Source organism: Schistocerca cancellata, chromosome 3 (assembly GCF_023864275.1).
Source record: "Schistocerca cancellata isolate TAMUIC-IGC-003103 chromosome 3, iqSchCanc2.1, whole genome shotgun sequence".
Taxonomy (NCBI): Eukaryota; Metazoa; Arthropoda; class Insecta; order Orthoptera; family Acrididae; genus Schistocerca; species Schistocerca cancellata.
In genome coordinates this window covers 957,804,904-957,830,957 of record NC_064628.1, presented here as the reverse complement: position 1 = coordinate 957,830,957, position 26,054 = coordinate 957,804,904, and positions in this window count along the sequence as shown.

Below are 26,054 nucleotides of genomic sequence, written 5' to 3'. Positions count from 1 at the left end.
ACAGAAATTGCGTCGCTATTAAATACTATAGGTTCTATGCCTTCTCCTTCTAAATCGAAGAACGTTTCTATGGCCATGACAGAATCTTATATTGGGAGGAGAGTATCTGTTTTCTGATGCACTATTTCTTCTTTATTGCATCCGTCGATCCCTCACAGAACCGAATTAACACAGAAATTGGGTCCCTATGAAATACTTTAGGTTTAAATGCCTTCTCTTTCTAAATCGAGGAACGTTTGTATGGCCACGACAGGATCTTATAATTTGAGGAGAGTATCTCTTTTCTGATGCACTATTCCTTCTTTATTGCATTAGTCGATCCCTAACAATGACGAATTAACAAAGAAATTCCGTCGCTATGAAATACTATAGGTACTATGTTTTCTCTTTCTAAATCGAGGAACGTTTCTATGACAACGACAGGATCTTCTATTGGGAGGCGAGTATCTCTTTTCGGATGCACTATTCCTTCTCTATTGCATCTGTCGATCCCTCACAATGACGAATTAACACAGAATTTGCGTCGCTATGAAATACAATAGGTTCTATGCCTTCTCTTTCTAATTCGAAAGTCGTTTCTATGGCAACGACAGGATCTTATATTGGGATGCGAGTATCTCTTTTCGGATGCAGTATTCCCTCTTTATTGCATCCGTCGATCCCTCACAATGACGAATTAACACAGAAATTACGTCACTATGAAATACTATAAGGTCTATGACTTCTCTCTCCAAATCGAAGAACGTTTCTATGGCCACGACAGGATCTTATATTGGGAGGCAGTATCTCTCTTCTGATCCACTATTCTTTCTTTATTGCATCCTTCGATCCCTCACACTGACGAACTAACACAGAAATTGCGTCGCTATGAAATACTATAGGTTCTATGCCTTCTCTTTCTAAATCAAGGACAGTTCCCATGGCCAAGACTGAATCTTATTTTAGGTGGAGAGTATCTCTTTTCTGATGTACTATTCCTTGTTTATTGCACCCGTCGATCCCTCACAGTGACGAATTAACACAGAAATTGCGTCGCTATGAAATACTATAGGTTCTATGCTTTCTCTTTCTAAGTCGAGGAACGTTTCTATGTCCACGACAGAATCTTATTTTCGGAGGAGAGTATCTCATTTCTGATGCACTATTCCTTCTTTATTGCATCCGTCGATCCCTCACAGTGACGAATTATCACAGAAATTGCGTCGCTATGAAATACTATAGGTTCTATGCCTTCTCTTTCTAAGTCGAGGAACGTTTCTATGGCCACGACAGGATCCTATATTGGGAGCTGTGTATCTCTTTTCTGAAGCACTATTCTTTCTTTATTGCATCCGTCGATCACTCACAGTGACGAACTAACACAGAAATTGCGTCGCTATAAAATACTATAGGTTCTATGCCTTCTCTTGCTAAATCAAGGAACGTTTCTATGGCCATGACTGAATCTTATATTGGGAGGAGATTATCTCTTTTCTGATGCTCTATTTCTTCTTTATTGCATCCGTCGATCCCTCACAGTGACGAAATAACACAGAAATTGCGTCGCTATGAAACACTATATGTCCTATGTCTTCTCTTTCTAAATCGAGGAACGTTTCTATGACAACGACAGGATCTTCTATTTGGAGGCGAGTATCTCTTTTCGGATGCGCTTTTCCTTCTTTATTGCATCTGTCGATCCCTCACAATGACGAATTAACACAGAAATTGCGTCGCTATAAAATACAATAGGTTCAATGCCTTCTCTTTCTAAATCGAAAGTCGTCTCTATGGCAACGACAGGATCTTATATTGGGATGCTAGTATCTCCTTTCGGATGCAGTGTTCCCCCTTTATTGCATCCGTCGATCCCTCACAATGACGAATTAACACAGAAATTACGTCACTATGAAATACTATAGGGTCTATGACTTCTCTCTCCAAATCGAAGAACGTTTCTATGGCCAAAACAGGATCTTATATTGGGAGGCGAGTATCTCTCTTCTGATGCGCTATTCTTTCTTTATTGCATCCCTCGATCCCTCACACTGACGAACTAACACAGAAATTGCGTCGCTATTAAATACTATAGATTCTATGCCTTCTCTTTCTAAATCGAAGAACGTTTCAATGGCCATGACAGAATCTTATATTGGGAGGAGAGTATCTGTTTTCTGATGCACTGTTTCTTCTTCATTGCATCCGTCGATCCCTCACAGAACCGAATTAACACAGAAATTGGGTCCCTATGTAATACTATAGGTAATATGCCTTCTCTTTGTAAATCTAGGAACGTTTCTATGGCCACGACAGGATCTTATATTGGGAGGGGAGTATCGCTTTTCTGATGCACTATTCTTTCTTTATTGCACCCGTCTTTCCTCACAATGACGAATTAACACAGAAAATGCATCGCTATGAAACACTATAGGGCCTATGCCTTCTCTTTCTAAATCGAGGAACGTTTCTATGGCCAAGACAGGATCTTATATTGGGAGGCGAGTATCTCTTTTCTGATGCACTAATCTTTCATTATTGCATCCGTCGAACCCTCACAGTGACGAACTAACACAGAAATTGCGTCGCTATGAAATACTATACGTTCTATGCCTTCTCTATCTAAGTCGAGGAACGTTTCTATGGCCACGACAGGATCTTATATTGGGAGCTGAGTATCTCTTTTCTGAAGCACTACTCTTTCTTTATTGCATCCGTCGATCACTCACAGTGACGAACTAACACAGAAATTGCGTCGCTATAAAATACTATAGGGTCTATGCCTTCTCTTGCTAAATCAAGGAACGTTTCTATGGCCATGACTGAATCTTATATTGGGAGGAGATTATCTCTTTTCTGATGCACAATTTCTTCTTTATTGCATCCGTCGATCCCTCGCAGTGACGAAATAACACAGAAATTGCGTCTCTATGAAACACTATATGTCCTATGTCTTCTCTTTCTAAACCGAGCAACGTTTCTGTGGCAACGACTGGATCTTATATTGGGATGCCAGTATATCTTTTCGGATGCACAATTCCTTCATTATTGCATCCGTCGATCACTCACAATGACGAATTAACACATAAATTGCGTCGCTATGAAATACTATAGGTTCTATGCCTTCTCTTTCTAAATCGAAAGTCGTTTCTATGGCAACGACAGGATCTTATATTGGGATGCGAGTATCTCTTTTTGGATGCAGTATTCCCTCTTTATTGCATCCGTCGATCCCTCACAATGACGAATTAACACAGAAATTGCGTCACTATGAAATACTGTTGGGTCTATGACTTCTCTGTCCAAATCGAGGAACGTTTCTATGGCCACGACAGGATCTTATATTGGGAGGCGTGTATCTCTTTTCTGATGCACTATTCTTTCTTTATTGCATCCATCGATCCCTCACAGTGACGAACTAACACAGAAATTGCGTCGCTATTAAATACTATAGGTTCTATGCCTTCTCTTTCTAAATCGAAGAACGTTTCTATGGCCATGGCAGAATCTTATATTTGGAGGAGAGTATCTCTGATGCACTATTTCTTTTTTATTGCATCCGTCGATCCCTCACAGAACCGAATTAACACAGAAATTGGGTCCCTATGAAATACTATAGGTTATATGCCTTCTCTTTCTAAATCGAGGAACGTTTCTATGGCCACGACAGGATCTTATATTTTGAGGAATCTCTTTTCTGATGCACTATTCCTTCTTTATTGCATTAGTCGATCCCTCACAATGACGAATTAACAAGGAAATTCCGTCGCTATGAAATACTATAGGTTCTATGTCTTCTCTTTCTAAATCGAGGAACGTTTCTATGACAACGACAGGATCTTCTATTGGGAGGCGAGTATCTCTTTTCGGATGCAGTATTCCCTCTTTATTGCATCCGTCGATCCCTCACAGAACCGAATTAACACAGAAATTGGGTCCCTATGAAATACTACAGGTAATATGCCATCGCTTTGTAAATCGAGGAACGTTTCTATGGCCACGACAGGATCTTATATTGGGAGAGGAGTATCGCTTTTCTGATGCACTATTCTTTCTTTATTGCATCCGTCTTTCCTCACAATGACGAATTAACACAGAAATTGCATCGCTATGAAACACTATAGGGCCTATGCCTTCTCTTTCGAAATCGAGGAACGTTTCTATGGCCACGACAGGATCTTATATTGGGAGGCGAGTATCTCTTTTCTGATGCACTAATCTTTCATTATTGCATCCGTCGAACCCTCACTGTGACGAACTAACACAGAATATGCGTCGCTATGATATACTATAGGTTCTATGCCTTCTCTTTCTAAATCGAGGAACGTTCCTATGTCCACGACAGATTTTTATATTGGGAGGAGTGTATCTCTTTTCTGATGCACTATTCCTTATTTATTGCATCCGTCGCTCCCTCACAGTGACGAATTAACACAGAAATTGCGTCGCTTTGAAATACTATAGGTTCTATGACTTCTCTTTCTAAATCGAAGAACGTTTCTATGACAACGACAGCATCTTCTATTGGGAGGCGAGTATCTCTTTTCGGATGCACGATTCTTTCTTTATTGCAAACGTCGATCCCTTACAGTGACGAACTAACACAGAAATTGCGTCGCTATAAAATACTATAGGTTCTATGCGTTCTCTTGCTAAATCAAGGAACGTTTCTATTGCCATGAGTGAATCTTATATTGGGAGGGGATTATCTCTTTTCTCATGCACTAACTCTTCTTTATTGTATCCGTCGATCCCTCACAGTGACGAATTAACACAGAAATTGCGTCGCTTTGAAACACTATAGGTTCTAAGCCTTCTCCTTCTAAATCGAGGAACGTTTCAATTGCAAAGACAGAATCTTATATTGGGAGAAGAGTATCTCATTTCTGATGCACTATTCCTTCTTTATTGCATCCGTCGATCCTTCACAGTGACGAATTATCACAGAAATTGCATCGCTATGAAATACTATAGGTTCTATGCCTTCTCTTTCTAAGTCGAGGAACGTTTCTATGGCCACGACAGATTTTTATATTGGGAGGAGTGTATCTCTTTTCTGATGCACTATTCCTTCTTTATTGCATTAGTCGATCCCTCACAATGACGAATTAACACAGAAATTGCGTCGCTATGAAATACTATAGGTTCTATGTCTTCTCATTCTAAATCGAGGAACGTTACTATGTCAACGACAGGATCTTGTATTGGTAGGCGTGTATCTCTTTTCGGATGCACTCTTCCTTACTTATTGCATCTGTCGATCCCTCACAATGACGAATTAACACAGAAATTGCGTCGCTATGAAATACAATAGGTTCTGTTCCATCTCTTACTACATCGAAGAGCGTTTCTATGACCACGACAGGATCTCAAATTGGGAGGCGAGTATCTCTTTTCGGATGCACGTTTCTTTCTTTATTGCAAACGTCGATCCCTTACAATGACGAATTAACACAGAAATTGCGTCGCTATGAAATACTATAGGGTCTATGACTTATCTTTCTAAATCGAGGTACGTTTCTATGGCCACGACAGGATCTTATATTAGGAGCTGAGTATCTCTTTTCTGATGCACTATTTCTTCTTTATTGCATCCGTCGATCCCTCACAGTGACGAATTAACACAGAAATTGCGTCGCTATGAAACACTATAGGTTCTATGTCTTCTCTTTCTAAATCGAGGAACGTTTCTATGGCAACGTCTGGATCTTATATTGGGATGCCAGTATCTCTTTTCGGATGTACTATTCCTTCATTATTGCATCCGTCGATCCCTCACAATGACGAATTAACACAGAAATTGCGTCGCTATGAAATACTATAGGTTCTATGCCTTCTCTTTCTAGATCGAAAGTCGTTTCTATGGCAACGACAGGATCTTATATTGTGATGCGAGTATCTCTTTTCGGATGCAGTATTCCCTCTTTATTGCATCCGTCGCTCCCTCACAATGACGAATTAACACAGAAATTGGGTCCCTATGAAATACTATAGGTTCTAAGTCTTCTCTTTCTAAATCGAGGAACGTTTCTATGACAACGACAGGACCTTCTATTGGGGGGCGAGTATCTCTTTTCGGATGCACTATTCCTTCTTTATTGCATCTGTCGATCCCTCACAATGACGAATTAACACAGAAATTGCGTCGCTATAAACTACAATAGGTTCTATGCCTTCTCTTTCTAAATCGAAAGTCGATTCTATTATGGCAACGACAGGATCTTATTTTGGGATGCGACTATCTCTTTTCGGATGCAGTATTTCCTCTTTATTGCATCCGTCGATCCCTCACAATGACGAATTAACACAGAAATTGCGTCACTATGAAATACTATAGGGTCTATGACTTTTCTTTCCAAATCGAGGAACGTTTCTATGGCCACGACAGGATCTTATATTGGGAGGCGAGTATCTCTTTTCTGATGCACTATTCTTTCTTTATTGCATCCGCCGATCCCTCATAGTGACGAACTAACACAGAAATTGCGTCGCTATTAAATACTATAAGTTCTATGCCTTCTCTTTCTAAATCGAAGAACGTTTCTATGGCCATGACAGAATCTTATATTGGGAGGAGAGTATCTGTTTTCTGATGCACTATTTCTTCTTTATTGCATCCGTCGATCCCTCACAGAACCGAATTAACACAGAAATTGGGTCCCTATGAAATACTATAGGTAATATGCCTTCTCTTTCTAAACCGAGGAACGTTTCTATGGCCACGACAGGATCTTATATTGGGAGGCGAGTATCTCTTTTCTGATGCACTAATCTTTCTTTATTGCATCCGTCGAACCCTCACAGTGACGAACTAACACAGAAATTGCGTCGCTATTAAATACTATAGGTTCTATGTCTTCTCTTTCTAAATCGAAGAACGTTTCTATGGCAACGACAGAATCTTATATTGGGCGGAGAGTATCTTTTTTCTGATGCACTATTCCTGCTTTATTGCACCTGTCGATCCCTCACAGTGACGAATTAACACAGAAATTGCGTCGCTATGAAATACTATAGGTTCTATGCCTTCTCTTTCTAAATCGAGGAACGTTTCTATGGCCACGACAGGATCTTATATTGGGAGGTAAGTATCGCTTTTCTAATGCACTATTCTTTCTTTATTGCATCCGTCTTACCTCACAATGACGAATTAACACTGAAATTGCGTCGCTATGAAACACTATAGGGCCTATGCCTTCTCTTTCTAAATCGAGGAACGTTTCTATGGCCACGACAGAATCTAATATTTAAAGGAGAGTATCTCTTTTCTGATGCACTATTCCTCCTCTATTGCATCCGTCGATCCTTCACAGTGAGGAATTAACACAGAAATTGCGTCGCTGTGAAATACTATATGTTCTATGCCTTCTCTTTCTAAATCGACGAAAGTTGCCATGGCCAAGACTGAATCTTATTTTATGAGGAGAGTATCTCTTTTCTGATGTACTATTCCTTCTTTATTGCATCGGTCGATCCTTCACAGTGAGGAATTAACACAGAAATTGCGTCGCTATGAAATACTATAGGTTCTATGCCTTCTCTTTCTAAATCGAGGAACGTTTCTATGGCCACGAGAGAATCTTATATTTTGAGGAGAGTATCTCTTTTCGGATGCACTATTCCTTCTTTATTGCACCCGTCGATCCCTCACAGTGACGAATTAACACAGAAATTGGGTCCCTATGAAATACTATAGGTTATATGCCTTCTCTTTCTGTGTCGAGGAACGTTTCTATGGCCACGACCGAATCTTATTTTGGGAGGAGCGTATCTCTTTTCGGATGCACTATTCCATCTTTATTGCATCCATCGATCCCTCACAATGACAAATTAACACAGAAAAAGCGTCACTATGAAATACTATAGGGTCTACGACGTCTCTTTCCAAATCGAGGAACGTTTCTATGGCCACGAACGAATCTTATTTTGGGAGGCGAGTATCTCCTTTCGGATGCACCATTCCTTCTTTATTGCATCCGTCGATCCCTCACAATGACGAATTGACACAGAAATTGCGTCGCTATGAAATACTATAGGTTATATGCCTTCTCCTTCTAAATCGAGGAACGTTTCAATGGCAACGAAACAATCTTATATTGGGAGGAAAGTATCTCTTTTCTGATGTACTGTTCTTTCTTAATTGCATCCGTCGATCCCTCACAGTGACGAACTAACACACAAATTGCGTCGCTTTTAAATACTATAGGTTCTATGCCTTCTCTTTCTAAATCGAAGAACGTTTGTGAGGCCATGACAGAATCTTATATTGGGAGGAGAGTATCTCTTTTCTGATGCACTTTTCTTTCTTTATTGCATCCGTCAATCCCTCACAATGACGAATTAACAGAGAAATTGCGTCGCTATGAAATACTATATCTTCTATGCCTTCTCTTTCTAAATCGAGGAACGTTCCAATGGCCACGACAGCATTTTATATTCGAAGGCGAGTATCTCTTTTCTGATGCACTATTCTTTCTTTATTGCATCCGTCGATCCCTCACAGTGACGAATTAACACAGAAATGGCGTCGCTATTAAATACTATAGGTTCTACGTCTTCTCTTCTAAATCGAGGAACGTTTCTATGGCCACAACCGTATCTTATATTGGGAAGAGAGTATCTCTTTCCGGATGCACTATTCCTTCTTTATTGCATCCGTCGACCTTCACAGTGACGAATTAACACAGAAATTGCGTCGCTATGAAACACTATAGGTTTTATGCCTTCTCTTTCTAAATCGAGGAAAGTTTCCATGGCCAAGACTGAATCCTATTTTGGGTGGAGAGTATATCATTTCCGATGTACTATTCCTTCTTTATTGCACCCGTCGATCCCTCACTGTGACGAATTAACACAGAAATTGCGTCGCTATGAAATACTATAGGTTCTATGCCTTCTCTTTCTAAATCGAGGAACGCTTCTATGGCCACGACAGAATCTTATTTTGGGAGGAGAGTTTCTCATTTCTGATGCACTATTACTTCTTTATTGCATCCGTCGATCCCTCACAGTGACGAATTATCACAGAAATTGCATCGCTATGAAATACATTAGATTCTATGCTTTCTCTTTATAAGTCGAGGAACGTTTCTATGGTCACGACAGAATCTTATATTGGGAGGAGAGTATCTCTTTTCGGATGCACTATTCCTTCTTTATTGCATCTGTCGATCCCTCACAGTAACGAATTATCACAGAAATTGCATCGCTATGAAATACTATAGGTTCTATGACATCTCTTTCTATGTCGAAAAACGTTTCTATGGTAACGACAGGATCTCCTATTGGGAGGAGAGTATCTCTTTTCTGATGCACTATTCCTTCTTTATTGCATCCGTCGATCCCTCACAAAGACGAATTAACACAGAAATTGCGTCGCTATAAAATACTATAGGTTCTATGCCTTCTCATTTTAAAATGAGGAACGTTTCTATGGCAACGACAGGATCTTGTATTGGGAGGCGTGTATCTCGTTTCGGATGCACTATTCTTTCTTTATTGCATCTGTCGATCCCTCACAGTGACGAATTAATACATAAATTGCGTCGCTATGAAAAGCTATAGGTTCTAAGCTTTCTCTTTCTAAATCGAGGATCGTTTCTATGGCCACGACAGAATCTTATATTGGGAGGAGAGTATCTCTTTTCGGTTGAACTATTCCTTCATTATTGCATCCTTCGATCCGTCACAATGACGAATTAATACAGAAATTGCGTCGCTATGAAATACTATAGCTTTTATTAATTCTGTTTCTAAATCGAGGAACGTTTCTATGGCCACGACTGAATCATATATTGGGAGGAGAGTATCTCCTTTCGGATGCACTATTCCTTATTTATTGCATCCGTCGATCCGTCACAGTGACGAATAAACACAGAAATTGCGTCGCTGTAAAATACTATAGTTCTATGCCTTCTCTTTCTAAATCGAGGAACGTTTCTATGGCAACGACAGATTCTTATATTGGAGGAGACTATCCCTTTTCTGATGCACTATGCCTTCTTTATTGCATCCGTCGATCCCTCACAGTGACGAATTAACACAGAAATTGCGTCGCTATGAAATGCTATATGTTCTATGCCTTGTCTTTTGAAATCGAGGAACGTTTCTATGGAAACGACAGGATCTTATATTGGGAGGCGTGTATCTCTTTTCGGATGCACTATTCCTTCTTTATTGCATCCGTCGATCCCTCACAGTGACGAATTAACACAGAAATTGCGTCGCTATGAAATACTATAGGTTCTATGACTTCTCTTTCTAAATCGAGGAACGTTTCTATGGCAACGACAGGATCTTCTATTGGGAGGCGAGTATCTCTTTTCGGATGCACTATTCCTTCTATATTGCATCCGTCGATTCCTCACAATGACGAATTAACACAGAAATTGCGTCGCTATAAAATACTATAGTTCTATGCCTTCTCTTTCTAAATCGAGGAACGTTTCTATGGCAACGACGGATTCTTATATTGGAGGAGACTATCCCTTTTCTGATGCACTATGCCTTCTTTATTGCATCCGTCGATCCCTCACAGTGACGAATTAACACAGAAATTGCGTCGCTATGAAATACTATATGTTCTACGTCTTCTCTTTCAAAATCGAGGAACGTTACTGTGGCAGCGAATGGATTTTATATTGGGAGGCGAATATCTCTTTTCGGATGCACTATTCCTTCTTTATTGCTTCCGTCGTTCCCTCACAATGACGAATTAACACAGAAATTGCGTCGCTATGAAATACTATATCTTCTATGCCTTCTCTTTCTAAATCGAGGAACGTTTCAATTGCCACGACGGGATCTTATATTGGGAGGCGAGTATCTCTTTTCTGATGCTCTATTCTTTCTATATTGCATCTTTCAATCCCTCACAGTGTTGAATTAACACAGAAATTGCGTCGCTATGAAATACTATAGGTTCTATGCCTTCTCCTTCTAATTCGAGGAACGTGTCTGTGGCCATGACAGATTCTTGTATTGGATAGGAGAGTATCTCTTTTCTGATGCACTATTCCTTCTTCATTGCATCCGTCGATCCCTCACAATGACAAATTAACACAGAAATTGCGTCGCTATGAAATACTATAAGCTCTATGTCTTCTCTTTCTAAATCGAGGAACATTTCTATGGCAACGACTGGATCTTATATTTGGTGGCGAATATCTCTTTTCGGATGCACTATTCCATCTTTATTGCATCTGTCGATCCCTCACAATGACAAATTAACACAGAAATTGCATCGCTATGAATTACTAGAGGTTCTATGCCTTGTCTTTCTAAATCGAGGAACGTTTCTATGGCTACGAAAGGATGTTATATTGGGAGGCGAGTATCTCTTTTCTGATGCACTATTCTTTCTTTATTGCATCCGTCGATCCCTCACAGTGACGAATTAACACTGAAATTGCGTCGCCAGGAAATACTATAGGTTCTATGCCTTCCCTTTCTAATTCGTGGAACGTTTCTATGGCCACGACAGGATCTTATATTGGGAGGCGAGTATCTCTTTTCTGATGCTCTATTCTTTCTATATTGCATCTGTCAATCCCTCACAGTGTTGAATTAACACAGAAATTGCGTCGCTATGAAATACTATAGGTTCTATGCCTTCTCCTTCTAATTCGAGGAACGTGTCTGTGGCCATGACAGATTCTTGTATTGGGTAGGAGAGTATCTCTTTTCTGATGCACTATTCCTTCTTCATTGCATCCTTCGATCCCTCACAGCGACGAATTAAAACAGAAATTGCGTCGCTATGAAATACAATAGGTTCTATGCCTTCTCTGTCTAAATCGAGGATCGTTTCTATGGCCACGTGAGAATCTTATTTTGGGAGGCGAGTATCTGTTTTCTGATGCACTAAGCTTTCTGTATTGCATCCGTCGATCCCTCACAGTGACGAATTAACACAGAAATTGCGTCGCTATGAAAGACTATAGGTTCTGTGCCTTCTCTTTCTAAATCGAGGAACGTTTCTATGGCCAGGACACAATCTTATATTGGGAGGAGAGTATCTTTTTTCTGATGCACGATTCCTCCTTTATTGCATCCGTCGATCCCACACAATGAGGAATTAAAATAGAAATTGCGTCGCTATGAAATACTATAGGTTCTATGCCTTCTCTTTCAAAATCGAGGAACGTTTCTATGGCCACGACAGGATCTTATATTGGGAGGCGAGTATCTCTTTTCTGATGCACTATCCTTTCTTTATTGCATCCGTCGATCCCTCACAGTGACGAATTAACACAGAAATTGCGTCGCTATGAAATACTATAGGTTATATGCCGTATTTTTCTAAATCAAAGAACGTTTCTATGGCCACGACTGAATCTTATATTGGGAGGAGAGTATCTCCTTTCTGATGCACTATTCCTTCTTTATTGCATCCGTCGATCCCTCACAGTGACGAATTAACACAGAAATTACGTCGCTATGAAATACTATAGGTTCTACGCCTTCTCTTTCTAGATCGAGGAACGTTTCTATGGCCACGACAGAATCTTAGATTGGGATGAGAGTATCTCTTTTCGGATGCAGTATTCCTTCTTTATAGCGTCCGTCGATCCCTCTCAATGACGAATTAACAAACAAATTGCGTCGCTATGAACTACTATAAGCTCTATGTCTTCTCTTTCTAAATCGAGAAACGTTTCTATGGCAACGACTGGATCTTATATTGGGAGGCGAATATCTCTTTTCGGATGCACTATTCCTTCTTTATTGCATCCGTCGATCCCTCACAATGACGAATTAACACAGACATTGCGTTGCTGTGAAATACTATGGGTTCTATGCCTTCTCTTTCAAAATCGAGGAACGTTTCTATGGCCACGACACAATCTTATATTGGGAGGAGAGTAACTTTTTTCTGATGCACTATTCCTTCTTTATTGTATCCATCATTCCCTCACAGTGACGAATTAACACAGAAATTTCGTCGCTATGAAATACTATAGGTTCTACGCCTTCTCTTTCTAAATCGAGGAACGTTTCTATGGCCACGACAGAAACTTATATTGGGAGGAGAGTATCTCTTTTCTGATGCACTATTCCTCCTTTATTGCATCCGTCGATCCCACACAATGAGGAATTAACATAGAAATTGCGTCGCTATGAAATACTATAGGTTCTATGCCTTCTCTTTCAAAATCGTGGAACGTTTCTATGGCCACGACAGGGTCTTATATTGGGAGGCGAGTATCTCTTTTCTGATTCACTATTCTTTCTGTATTGCATCCGTCGATCCCTCACAGTGACGAATTAACACAGACATTGCGTCGCTATGAAAGACTATAGGTTCTGTGCCTTCTCTTTCTAAATCGAGGAACGTTTCTATGGCCAGGACACAATCTTATATTGGGAGGAGAGTATCTTTTTTCTGATGCACTATTCCTCCTTTATTGCATCCGTCGATCCCACACAATGAGGAATTAAAATAGAAATTGCGTCGCTATGAAATACTATAGGTTCTATGCCTTCTCTTTCAAAATCGAGGAACGTTTCTATGGCCACGACAGGATCTTATATTGGGAGGCGAGTATCTCTTTTCTGATGCACTATTCTTTCTTTATTGCATCCGTCGATCCCTCACAGTGACGAATTAACACAGAAATTGCGTCGCTATGAAATACTATAGGTTATATGCCGTATTTTTCTAAATCAAAGAACGTTTCTATGGCCACGACCGAATCTTATATTGGGAGGAGAGTATCTCCTTTCTGATACACTGTTCCTTCTTTATTGCATCCGTCGATCCCTCACAGTGACGAATTAACACAGAAAAAGCGTCGCTATGAAATACTATAGGTTATATGCCTTCCCTTTCTATACCGAGGAACGTTTCTATGGCCACGACAGGATCTTATATTGGGAGGCGAGTATCTCATTTCTGATGCACTATTCTTTCTATATTGCATCCGTCGATCACTCACAGTGACGAATTAACACAGAAATTGCGTCGCTATGAGATACTATAGGTTCTACGCCTTCTCTTTCTAAATCGAGGAACGTTTCTATGGCCAAGACAGGATCTTGTATTGGGAGGAGAGTATGTCTTTTCGGATGCACTTTTCTTTCTTTATTGCATCCGTCGATCCCTCACAATGACGAATTAACACAGAAATTGTTTCGCTATGAAATACTATAGGTTCTATGCCTTCTCTTTCTAAATCGTGGAACGTTTCTATGGCCACGACAGGATCTTATATTGGGAGGCGAGTATCTCTTTTCTGATTCACTATACTTTCTTTATTGCATCCGTCGATCCCTCACAGTGACGAACTAACACAGAAATTGCGTCGCTATGAAATACTATAGGTTATATGCCGTATTTATCTAAATCAAAGAACGTTTCTATGGCCACGACCGAATCTTATATTGGGAGGAGAGTATCTCCTTTCTGATGCACTGTTCCTTCTTTATTGCATCCGTCGATCCATCACAGTGACGAATTAACACAGAAAAAGCGTCGCTATGAAATACTATAGGTTCTATGCCTTCCCTTTCTATACCGAGGAACGTTTCTATGGCCACGACAGGATCTTATATTGGGAGGCGAGTATCTCATTTCTGATGCACTATTCTTTCTATTTTGCATCCGTCGATCACTCACAGTGACGAATTAACACAGAAATTGCGTCGCTATGAGTTACTATAGGTTCTACGCCTTCTCTTTCTAAATTGAGGAACGTTTCTATGGCCACGACATGATCTTATATTGCGAGGCGAGTATTTCTTTTCTGATGCACTATTCATTCTTTATTGCAATCGTCGATCCCTCACAGTGACGAATTAACACAGAAATTACTTCGCTATTAATTACTATATCTTCAATGCCTTCTCTTTCTAAATCGAGGAACGCTTCTATGGCCACGACCGAATCTTATATTGGGAGGAGAGTATCTCTTTTCTGTTGCACTATTCTTTCTTTATTGCATCTGTTATCCCTCACAGTGACGAATTAACACAGAAATTGCGTCGTTATGAAATACTATAGGTTCTATACCTTCTCTTTCTAAATCGAGGAACGTTTCTATAGCCACGACAGAATCTTATATTGGGAGGAGAGTATCTCTTTTCTGATGCACTATTTCTTCTTTATTGCATCCGTCGATCCCTCACAGCGACGAATTAAAACAGAAATTGCGTCGCTATGAAATACTGTAGGTTCTATGTCTTCTCTTTCTAAATCGAGGGTCGTTTCTATGGCCACGTAAGGATCTTAAATTGGGAGGCGAGTATCTATTTTCTGATGCACTATTCTTTCTTTATTGCATCCTTCGATCCCTCACAGTGACGAATTAACACAGAAATTGCGTCGCTATGAGATACTATAGGTTCTACGCCTTCTCTGTCTAAATCGAGGAACGTTTCTATGGCCACGAAAGGATCTTGTATTGGGAGGAGAGTATGTCTTTTCGGATGCACTTTTCTTTCTTTATCGCATCCGTCGATTCCTCACAATGACGAATTATCACAGAAATTGCGTCGCTATAAAATACTATAGTTCTATGCCTTCTCTTTCTAAATCGAGGAACGTTTCTATGGCAACGACAGATTCTTATATTGGAGGAGACTATTCCTTTTCTGATGCACTATGCCTTTTTTATTGCATCCGTCGATCCCTCACAGTGACGAATTAACACAGAAATTGCGTCGCTATGAAATACTATATGTTCTACGTCTTCTCTTTCAAAATCGAGGAACGTTACTGTTGCAGCGAATGGATCTTATATTGGGAGGCGAATATCTCTTTTCGGATGCACTATTCCTTCTTTATTGCTTCCGTCGTTCCCTCACAATGACGAATTAACACAGAAATTGCGTCGCTATGAAATACTATATCTTCTATGCCTTCTCTTTCTAAATCGAGGAACGTTTCAATGGCCACGACAGGATCTTATATTGGGAGGCGAGTATCTCTTTTCTGATGCTCTATTCTTTCTATATTGCATCTGTCAATCCCTCACAGTGTTGAATTAACACAGAAATTGCGTCGCTATGAAATACTATAGGTTCTATGCCTTCTCCTTCTAATTCGAGGAACGTTTCTATGGCCATGACAGGATCTTATATTGGGAGGCGAGTATCTCTTTTCTGATGCACTAATCTTTCTTTATTGCATCCGTCGAACCCTCACAGTGACGAACTAACACAGAAATTGCGTCGCTATTAAATACTATAGGTTCTATGTCTTCTCTTTCTAAATCGAAGAACGTTTCTATGGCCATGACAGAATCTTATATTGGGAGGAGAGTATCTGTTTTCTCATGCACTATTTCTTCTTTATTGCATCCGTCGATCCCTCACAGAACCGAATTAACACAGAAATTGGGTCCCTATGAAATACTATAGGTAATATGCCTTCTCTTTCTAAACCGAGGAACGTTTCTATAGCCACGACAGGATCTTATATTGGGAGGCGAGTATCTCTTTTCTGATGCACTAATCTTTCTTTATTGCATCCGTCGAACCCTCACAGTGACGAACTAACACAGAAATTGCGTCGCTATTAAATACTATAGGTTCTATGTCTTCTCTTTCTAAATCGAAGAACGTTTCTATGGCAACGACAGAATCTTATATTGGGCGGAGAGTATCTTTTTTCTGATGCACTATTCCTGCTTTATTGCACCTGTCGATCGCTCACAGTGACGAATTAACACAGAAATTGCGTCGCTATGAAATACTATAGGTTCTATGCCTTCTCTTTCTAAATCGAGGAACGTTTCTATGGCCACGACAGAATCTTATATTTTGATGAGAGTATCGCTTTTCTGATGCACTATTCCTTCTTTATTGCATTAGTCGATCCCTCACAATGACGAATTAACAAAGAAATTCCGTCGCTATGAAATACTATAGGTTCTATGCCTTCTCTTTCTAAATCGAAGAACGTTTGTGAGGCCATGACAGAATCTTATATTGGGAGGAGAGTATCTCTTTTCTGATGCACTTTTCTTTCTTTATTGCATCCGTCAATCCCTCACAATGACGAATTAACAGAGAAATTGCGTCGCTATGAAATACTATATCTTCTATGCCTTCTCTTTCTAAATCGAGGAACGTTCCAATGGCCACGACAGCATTTTATATTCGAAGGCGAGTATCTCTTTTCTGATGCACTATTCTTTCTTTATTGCATCCGTCGATCCCTCACAGTGACGAATTAACACAGAAATGGCGTCGCTATTAAATACTATAGGTTCTACGTCTTCTCTTCTAAATCGAGGAACGTTTCTATGGCCACAACCGTATCTTATATTGGGAAGAGAGTATCTCTTTCCGGATGCACTATTCCTTCTTTATTGCATCCGTCGACCTTCACAGTGACGAATTAACACAGAAATTGCGTCGCTATGAAACACTATAGGTTTTATGCCTTCTCTTTCTAAATCGAGGAAAGTTTCCATGGCCAAGACTGAATCCTATTTTGGGTGGAGAGTATATCTTTTCCGATGTACTATTCCTTCTTTATTGCACCCGTCGATCCCTCACTGTGACGAATTAACACAGAAATTGCGTCTCTATGAAATACTATAGGTTCTATGCCTTCTCTTTCTAAATCGAGGAACGCTTCTATGGCCACGACAGAATCTTATTTTGGGAGGAGAGTTTCTCATTTCTGATGCACTATTACTTCTTTATTGCATCCGTCGATCCCTCACAGTGACGAATTATCACAGAAATTGCATCGCTATGAAATACATTAGATTCTATGCTTTCTCTTTATAAGTCGAGGAACGTTTCTATGGTCACGACAGAATCTTATATTGGGAGGAGAGTATCTCTTTTCGGATGCACTATTCCTTCTTTATTGCATCTGTCGATCCCTCACAGTAACGAATTATCACAGAAATTGCATCGCTATGAAATACTATAGGTTCTATGCCCTCTCTTTCTAAGTCGAGGAACGTTTCTATGGTCACGACAGAATCTTATGTTGGAAGGAGAGTATCTCTTTTCGGATGCACTATTCCTTCTTTATTGCATCCGTCGATCCCTCACAGTGACGAATTAACACTTTAATTGCGTCGCTATGAAATACTATAGGTTCTATGACATCTCTTTCTATGTCGAAAAACGTTTCTATGGTAACGACAGGATCTCCTATTGGGAGGAGAGTATCTCTTTTCTGATGCACTATTCCTTCTTTATTGCATCCGTCGATCCCTCACAAAGACGAATTAACACAGAAATTGCGTCGCTATAAAATACTATAGGTTCTATGCCTTCTCATTTTAAAATGAGGAACGTTTCTATGGCAACGACAGGATCTTGTATTGGGAGGCGTGTATCTCGTTTCGGATGCACTATTCTTTCTTTATTGCATCTGTCGATCCCTCACAGTGACGAATTAATACATAAATTGCGTCGCTATGAAAAGCTATAGGTTCTAAGCTTTCTCTTTCTAAATCGAGGATCGTTTCTATGGCCACGACAGAATCTTATATTGGGAGGAGAGTATCTCTTTTCGGTTGAACTATTCCTTCATTATTGCATCCTTCGATCCGTCACAATGACGAATTAATACAGAAATTGCGTCGCTATGAAATACTATAGCTTTTATTAATTCTGTTTCTAAATCGAGGAACGTTTCTATGGCCACGACTGAATCATATATTGGGAGGAGAGTATCTCTTTTCGGATGCACTATTCCTTATTTATTGCATCCGTCGATCCGTCACAGTGACGAATAAACACAGAAATTGCGTCGCTGTAAAATACTATAGTTCTATGCCTTCTCTTTCTAAATCGAGGAACGTTTCTATGGCAACGACAGATTCTTATATTGGGGAAGACTATCCCTTTTCTGATGCACTATGCCTTCTTTATTGCATCCGTCGATCCCTCACAGTGACGAATTAACACAGAAATTGCGTCGCTATGAAATGCTATATGTTCTATGCCTTGTCTTTTGAAATCGAGGAACGTTTCTATGGAAACGACAGGATCTTATATTGGGAGGCGTGTATCTCTTTTCGGATGCACTATTCCTTCTTTATTGCATCCGTCGATCCCTCACAGTGACGAATTAACACAGAAATTGCGTCGCTATGAAATACTATAGGTTCTATGACTTCTCTTTCTAAATCGAGGAACGTTTCTATGGCAACGACAGGATCTTCTATTGGGAGGCGAGTATCTCTTTTCGGATGCACTATTCCTTCTATATTGCATCCGTCGATTCCTCACAATGACGAATTAACACAGAAATTGCGTCGCTATAAAATACTATAGTTCTATGCCTTCTCTTTCTAAATCGAGGAACGTTTCTATGGCAACGACGGATTCTTATATTGGAGGAGACTATCCCTTTTCTGATGCACTATGCCTTCTTTATTGCATCCGTCGATCCCTCACAGTGACGAATTAACACAGAAATTGCGTCGCTATGAAATACTATATGTTCTACGTCTTCTCTTTCAAAATCGAGGAACGTTACTGTGGCAGCGAATGGATCTTATATTGGGAGGCGAATATCTCTTTTCGGATGCACTATTCCTTCTTTATTGCTTCCGTCGTTCCCTCACAATGACGAATTAACACAGAAATTGCGTCGCTATGAAATACTATATCTTCTATGCCTTCTCTTTCTAAATCGAGGAACGTTTCAATTGCCACGACGGGATCTTATATTGGGAGGCGAGTATCTCTTTTCTGATGCTCTATTCTTTCTATATTGCATCTTTCAATCCCTCACAGTGTTGAATTAACACAGAAATTGCGTCGCTATGAAATACTATAGGTTCTATGCCTTCTCCTTCTAATTCGAGGAACGTGTCTGTGGCCATGACAGATTCTTGTATTGGGTAGGAGAGTATCTCTTTTCTGATGCACTATTCCTTCTTCATTGCATCCGTCGATCCCTCACAGTGACGAATTAACACAGAAATTGCGTCGCTATGAAATACTATACGTTCTACGCCTTCTCTTTCTAGATCGAGAAACGTTTCTATGGACATGGCAGAATCTTATATTGGGAGGAGAGTATCTCTTTTCGGATGCAATATTCCTTCCTTATTGCATCCGTCGATCCCTCACAATGACAAATTAACACAGAAATTGCGTCGCTATGAAATACTATAAGCTCTATGTCTTCTCTTTCTAAATCGAGGAACATTTCTATGGCAACGATTGGATCTTATATTTGGTGGCGAATATCTCTTTTCGGATGCACTATTCCATCTTTATTGCATCTGTCGATCCCTCACAATGACAAATTAACACAGAAATTGCGTCGCTATGAATTACTAGAGGTTCTATGCCTTGTCTTTCTAAATCGAGGAACGTTTCTATGGCTACGAAAGGATGTTATATTGGGAGGCGAGTATCTCTTTTCTGATGCACTATTCTTTCTTTATTGCATCCGTCGATCCCTCACAGTGACGAATTAACACTGAAATTGCGTCGCCAGGAAATACTATAGGTTCTATGCCTTCCCTTTCTAATTCGTGGAACGTTTCTATGGCCACGACAGGATCTTATATTGGGAGGCGAGTATCTCTTTTCTGATCCTCTATTCTTTCTATATTGCATCTGTCAATCCCTCACAGTGTTGAATTAACACAGAAATTGCGTCGCTATGAAATACTATAGGTTCTATGCCTTCTCCTTCTAATTCGAGGAACGTGTCTGTGGCCATGACAGATTCTTGTATTGGGTAGGAGAGTATCTCTTTTCTGATGCACTATTCCTTCTTCATTGCATCCTTCGATCCCTCACAGCGACGAATTAAAACAGAAATTGCGTCGCTATGAAATACATAGGTTCTATGCCTTCTCTGTCTAAATCGAGGATCGTTTCTATGGCCACGTGAGAATCTTATTTTGGGAGGCGAGTATCTGTTTTCTGATGCACTAAGCTTTCTGTATTGCATCCGTCGATCCCTCACAGTGACGAATTAACACAGAAATTGCGTCGCTATGAAAGACTATAGGTTCTGTGCCTTCTCTTTCTAAATCGAGGAACGTTTCTATGGCCAGGACACAATCTTATATTGGGAGGAGAGTATCTTTTTTCTGATGCACTATTCCTCCTTTATTGCATCCGTCGATCCCACACAATGAGGAATTAAAATAGAAATTGCGTCGCTATGAAATACTATAGGTTCTATGCCTTCTCTTTCAAAATCGAGGAACGTTTCTATGGCCACGACAGGATCTTATATTGGGAGGCGAGTATCTCTTTTCTGATGCACTATTCTTTCTTTATTGCATCCGTCGATCCCTCACAGTGACGAATTAACACAGAAATTGCGTCGCTATGAAATACTATAGGTTATATGCCGTATTTTTCTAAATCAAAGAACGTTTCTATGGCCACGACTGAATCTTATATTGGGAGGAGAGTATCTCCTTTCTGATGCACTATTCCTTCTTTATTGCATCCGTCGATCCCTCACAGTGACGAATTAACACAGAAATTACGTCGCTATGAAATACTATAGGTTCTACGCCTTCTCTTTCTAGATCGAGGAACGTTTCTATGGCCACGACAGAATCTTAGATTGGGATGAGAGTATCTCTTTTCGGATGCAGTATTCCTTCTTTATAGCGTCCGTCGATCCCTCACAATGACGAATTAACAAACAAATTGCGTCGCTATGAACTACTATAAGCTCTATGTCTTCTCTTTCTAAATCGAGAAACGTTTCTATGGCAACGACTGGATCTTATATTGGGAGGCGAATATCTCTTTTCGGATGCACTATTCCTTCTTTATTGCATCCGTCGATCCCTCACAATGACGAATTAACACAGACATTGCGTTGCTGTGAAATACTATGGGTTCTATGCCTTCTCTTTCAAAATCGAGGAACGTTTCTATGGCCACGACACAATCTTATATTGGGAGGAGAGTAACTTTTTTCTGATGCACTATTCCTTCTTTATTGTATCCATCATTCCCTCACAGTGACGAATTAACATAGAAATTTCGTCGCTATGAAATACTATAGGTTCTACGCCTTCTCTTTCTAAATCGAGGAACGTTTCTATGGCCACGACAGAAACTTATATTGGGAGGAGAGTATCTCTTTTCTGATGCACTATTCCTCCTTTACTGCATCCGTCGATCCCACACAATGAGGAATTAACATAGAAATTGCGTCGCTATGAAATACTATAGGTTCTATGCCTTCTCTTTCAAAATCGTGGAACGTTTCTATGGCCACGACAGGGTCTTATATTGGGAGGCGAGTATCTCTTTTCCGATTCTTTCTGTATTGTTTCCGTCGATCCCTCACAGTGACGAATTAACACAGAAATTGCGTCGCTATGAAAGACTATAGGTTCTGTGCCTTCTCTTTCTAAATCGAGGAACGTTTCTATGGCCACGACTGAATCTTATATTGGGAGGAGAGTATCTCCTTTCTGATGCACTATTCCTTCTTTATTGCATCCGTCGATCCCTCACAGTGACGAATTAACACAGAAATTACGTCGCTATGAAATACTATAGGTTCTACGCCTTCTCTTTCTAGATCGAGGAACGTTTCTATGGCCACGACAGAATCTTAGATTGGGATGAGAGTATCTCTTTTCGGATGCAGTATTCCTTCTTTATAGCGTTTCTATGGCCACGACAGAAACTTATATTGGGAGGAGAGTATCTCTTTTCTGATGCACTATTCCTCCTTTACTGCATCCGTCGATCCCACACAATGAGGAATTAACATAGAAATTGCGTCGCTATGAAATACTATAGGTTCTATGCCTTCTCTTTCAAAATCGTGGAACGTTTCTATGGCCACGACAGGGTCTTATATTGGGAGGCGAGTATCTCTTTTCCGATTCTTTCTGTATTGTTTCCGTCGATCCCTCACAGTGACGAATTAACACAGAAATTGCGTCGCTATGAAAGACTATAGGTTCTGTGCCTTCTCTTTCTAAATCGAGGAACGTTTCTATGGCCACGACTGAATCTTATATTGGGAGGAGAGTATCTCCTTTCTGATGCACTATTCCTTCTTTATTGCATCCGTCGATCCCTCACAGTGACGAATTAACACAGAAATTGCGTCGCTATGAAAGACTATAGGTTCTGTGCCTTCTCTTTCAAAATCGTGGAACGTTTCTATGGCCACGACAGGGTCTTATATTGGGAGGCGAGTATCTCTTTTCCGATTCTTTCTGTATTGTTTCCGTCGATCCCTCACAGTGACGAATTAACACAGAAATTAAGTTGCTATGAAAGACTATAGGTTCTGTGCCTTCTCTTTCTAAATCGAGGAACGTTTCTATGGCCACGACTGAATCTTATATTGGGAGGAGAGTATCTCCTTTCTGATGCACTATTCCTTCTTTATTGCATCCGTCGATCCCTCACAGTGACGAATTAACACAGAAATTACGTCGCTATGAAATACTATAGGTTCTGTGCCTTCTCTTTCTAAATCGAGGAACGTTTCTATGGCCACGACTGAATCTTATATTGGGAGGAGAGTATCTCCTTTCTGATGCACTATTCCTTCTTTATTGCATCCGTCGATCCCTCACAGTGACGAATTAACACAGAAATTGCGTCGCTATGAAAGACTATAGGTTCTGTGCCTTCTCTTTCAAAATCGTGGAACGTTTCTATGGCCACGACAGGGTCTTATATTGGGAGGCGAGTATCTCTTTTCCGATTCTTTCTGTATTGTTTCCGTCGATCCCTCACAGTGACGAATTAACACAGAAATTGCGTCGCTATGAAAGACTATAGGTTCTGTGCCTTCTCTTTCTAAATCGAGGAACGTTTCTATGGCCACGACTGAATCTTATATTGGGAGGAGAGTATCTCCTTTCTGATGCACTATTCCTTCTTTATTGCATCCGTCGATCCCTCACAGTGACGAATTAACACAGAAATTACGTCGCTATGAAATACTATAGGTTCTACGCCTTCTCTTTCTAGATCGAGGAACGTTTCTATGGCCACGACAGAATCTTAGATTGGGATGAGAGTATCTCTTTTCGGATGCAGTATTCCTTCTTTATAGCGTTTCTATGGCCACGACAGAAACTTATATTGGGAGGAGAGTATCTCTTTTCTGATGCACTATTCCTCCTTTACTGCATCCGTCGATCCCACACAATGAGGAATTAACATAGAAATTGCGTCGCTATGAAATACTATAGGTTCTATGCCTTCTCTTTCAAAATCGTGGAACGTTTCTATGGCCACGACAGGGTCTTATATTGGGAGGCGAGTATCTCTTTTCCGATTCTTTCTGTATTGTTTCCGTCGATCCCTCACAGTGACGAATTAACACAGAAATTGCGTCGCTATGAAAGACTATAGGTTCTGTGCCTTCTCTTTCTAAATCGAGGAACGTTTCTATGGCCACGACTGAATCTTATATTGGGAGATGCCTTCCCTTTCTATACCGAGGAACGTTTCTATGGCCACGACAGGATCTTATATTGGGAGGCGAGTATCTCATTTCTGATGCACTATTCTTTCTATATTGCATCCGTCGATCACTCACAGTGACGAATTAACACAGAAATTGCGTCGCTATGAGATACTATAGGTTCTACGTCTTCTCTTTCTAAATCGAGGAACGTTTCTATGGCCAAGACAGGATCTTGTATTGGGAGGAGAGTATGTCTTTTCGGATGCACTTTTCTTTCTTTATTGCATCCGTCGATCCCTCACAATGACGAATTAACACAGAAATTGTTTCGCTATGAAATACTATAGGTTCTATGCCTTCTCTTTCTAAATCGTGGAACGTTTCTATGGCCACGACAGGATCTTATATTGGGAGGCGAGTATCTCTTTTCTGATTCACTATACTTTCCTTATTGCATCCGTCGATCCCTCACAGTGACGAACTAACACAGAAATTGCGTCGCTATGAAATACTATAGGTTATATGCCGTATTTATCTAAATCAAAGAACGTTTCTATGGCCACGACCGAATCTTATATTGGGAGGAGAGTATCTCCTTTCTGATGCACTGTTCCTTCTTTATTGCATCCGTCGATCCATCACAGTGACGAATTAACACAGAAAAAGCGTCGCTATGAAATACTATAGGTTCTATGCCTTCCCTTTCTATACCGAGGAACGTTTCTATGGCCACGACAGGATCTTATATTGGGAGGCGAGTATCTCATTTCTGATGCACTATTCTTTCTATATTGCATCCGTCGATCACTCACAGTGACGAATTAACACAGAAATTGCGTCGCTATGAGTTACTATAGGTTCTACGCCTTCTCTTTCTAAATTGAGGAACGTTTCTATGGCCACGACATGATCTTATATTGCGAGGCGAGTATTTCTTTTCTGATGCACTATTCATTCTTTATTGCAATCGTCGATCCCTCACAGTGACGAATTAACACAGAAATTACTTCGCTATTAATTACTATATCTTCAATGCCTTCTCTTTCTAAATCGAGGAACGCTTCTATGGCCACGACCGAATCTTATATTGGGAGGAGAGTATCTCTTTTCTGTTGCACTATTCTTTCTTTATTGCATCTGTTATCCCTCACAGTGACGAATTAACACAGAAATTGCGTCGTTATGAAATACTATAGGTTCTATACCTTCTCTTTCTAAATCGAGGAACGTTTCTATAGCCACGACAGAATCTTATATTGGGAGGAGAGTATCTCTTTTCTGATGCACTATTTCTTCTTTATTGCATCCGTCGATCCCTCACAGCGACGAATTAAAACAGAAATTGCGTCGCTATGAAATACTGTAGGTTCTATGTCTTCTCTTTCTAAATCGAGGGTCGTTTCTATGGCCACGTAAGGATCTTAAATTGGGAGGCGAGTATCTATTTTCTGATGCACTATTCTTTCTTTATTGCATCCTTCGATCCCTCACAGTGACGAATTAACACAGAAATTGCGTCGCTATGAGATACTATAGGTTCTACGCCTTCTCTGTCTAAATCGAGGAACGTTTCTATGGCCACGAAAGGATCTTGTATTGGGAGGAGAGTATGTCTTTTCGGATGCACTTTTCTTTCTTTATTGCATCCGTCGATCCCTCACAATGACGAATTAACACAGAAATTGTTTCGCTATGAAATACTATAGGTCCTATGCCTTCTCTTTCTAAATCG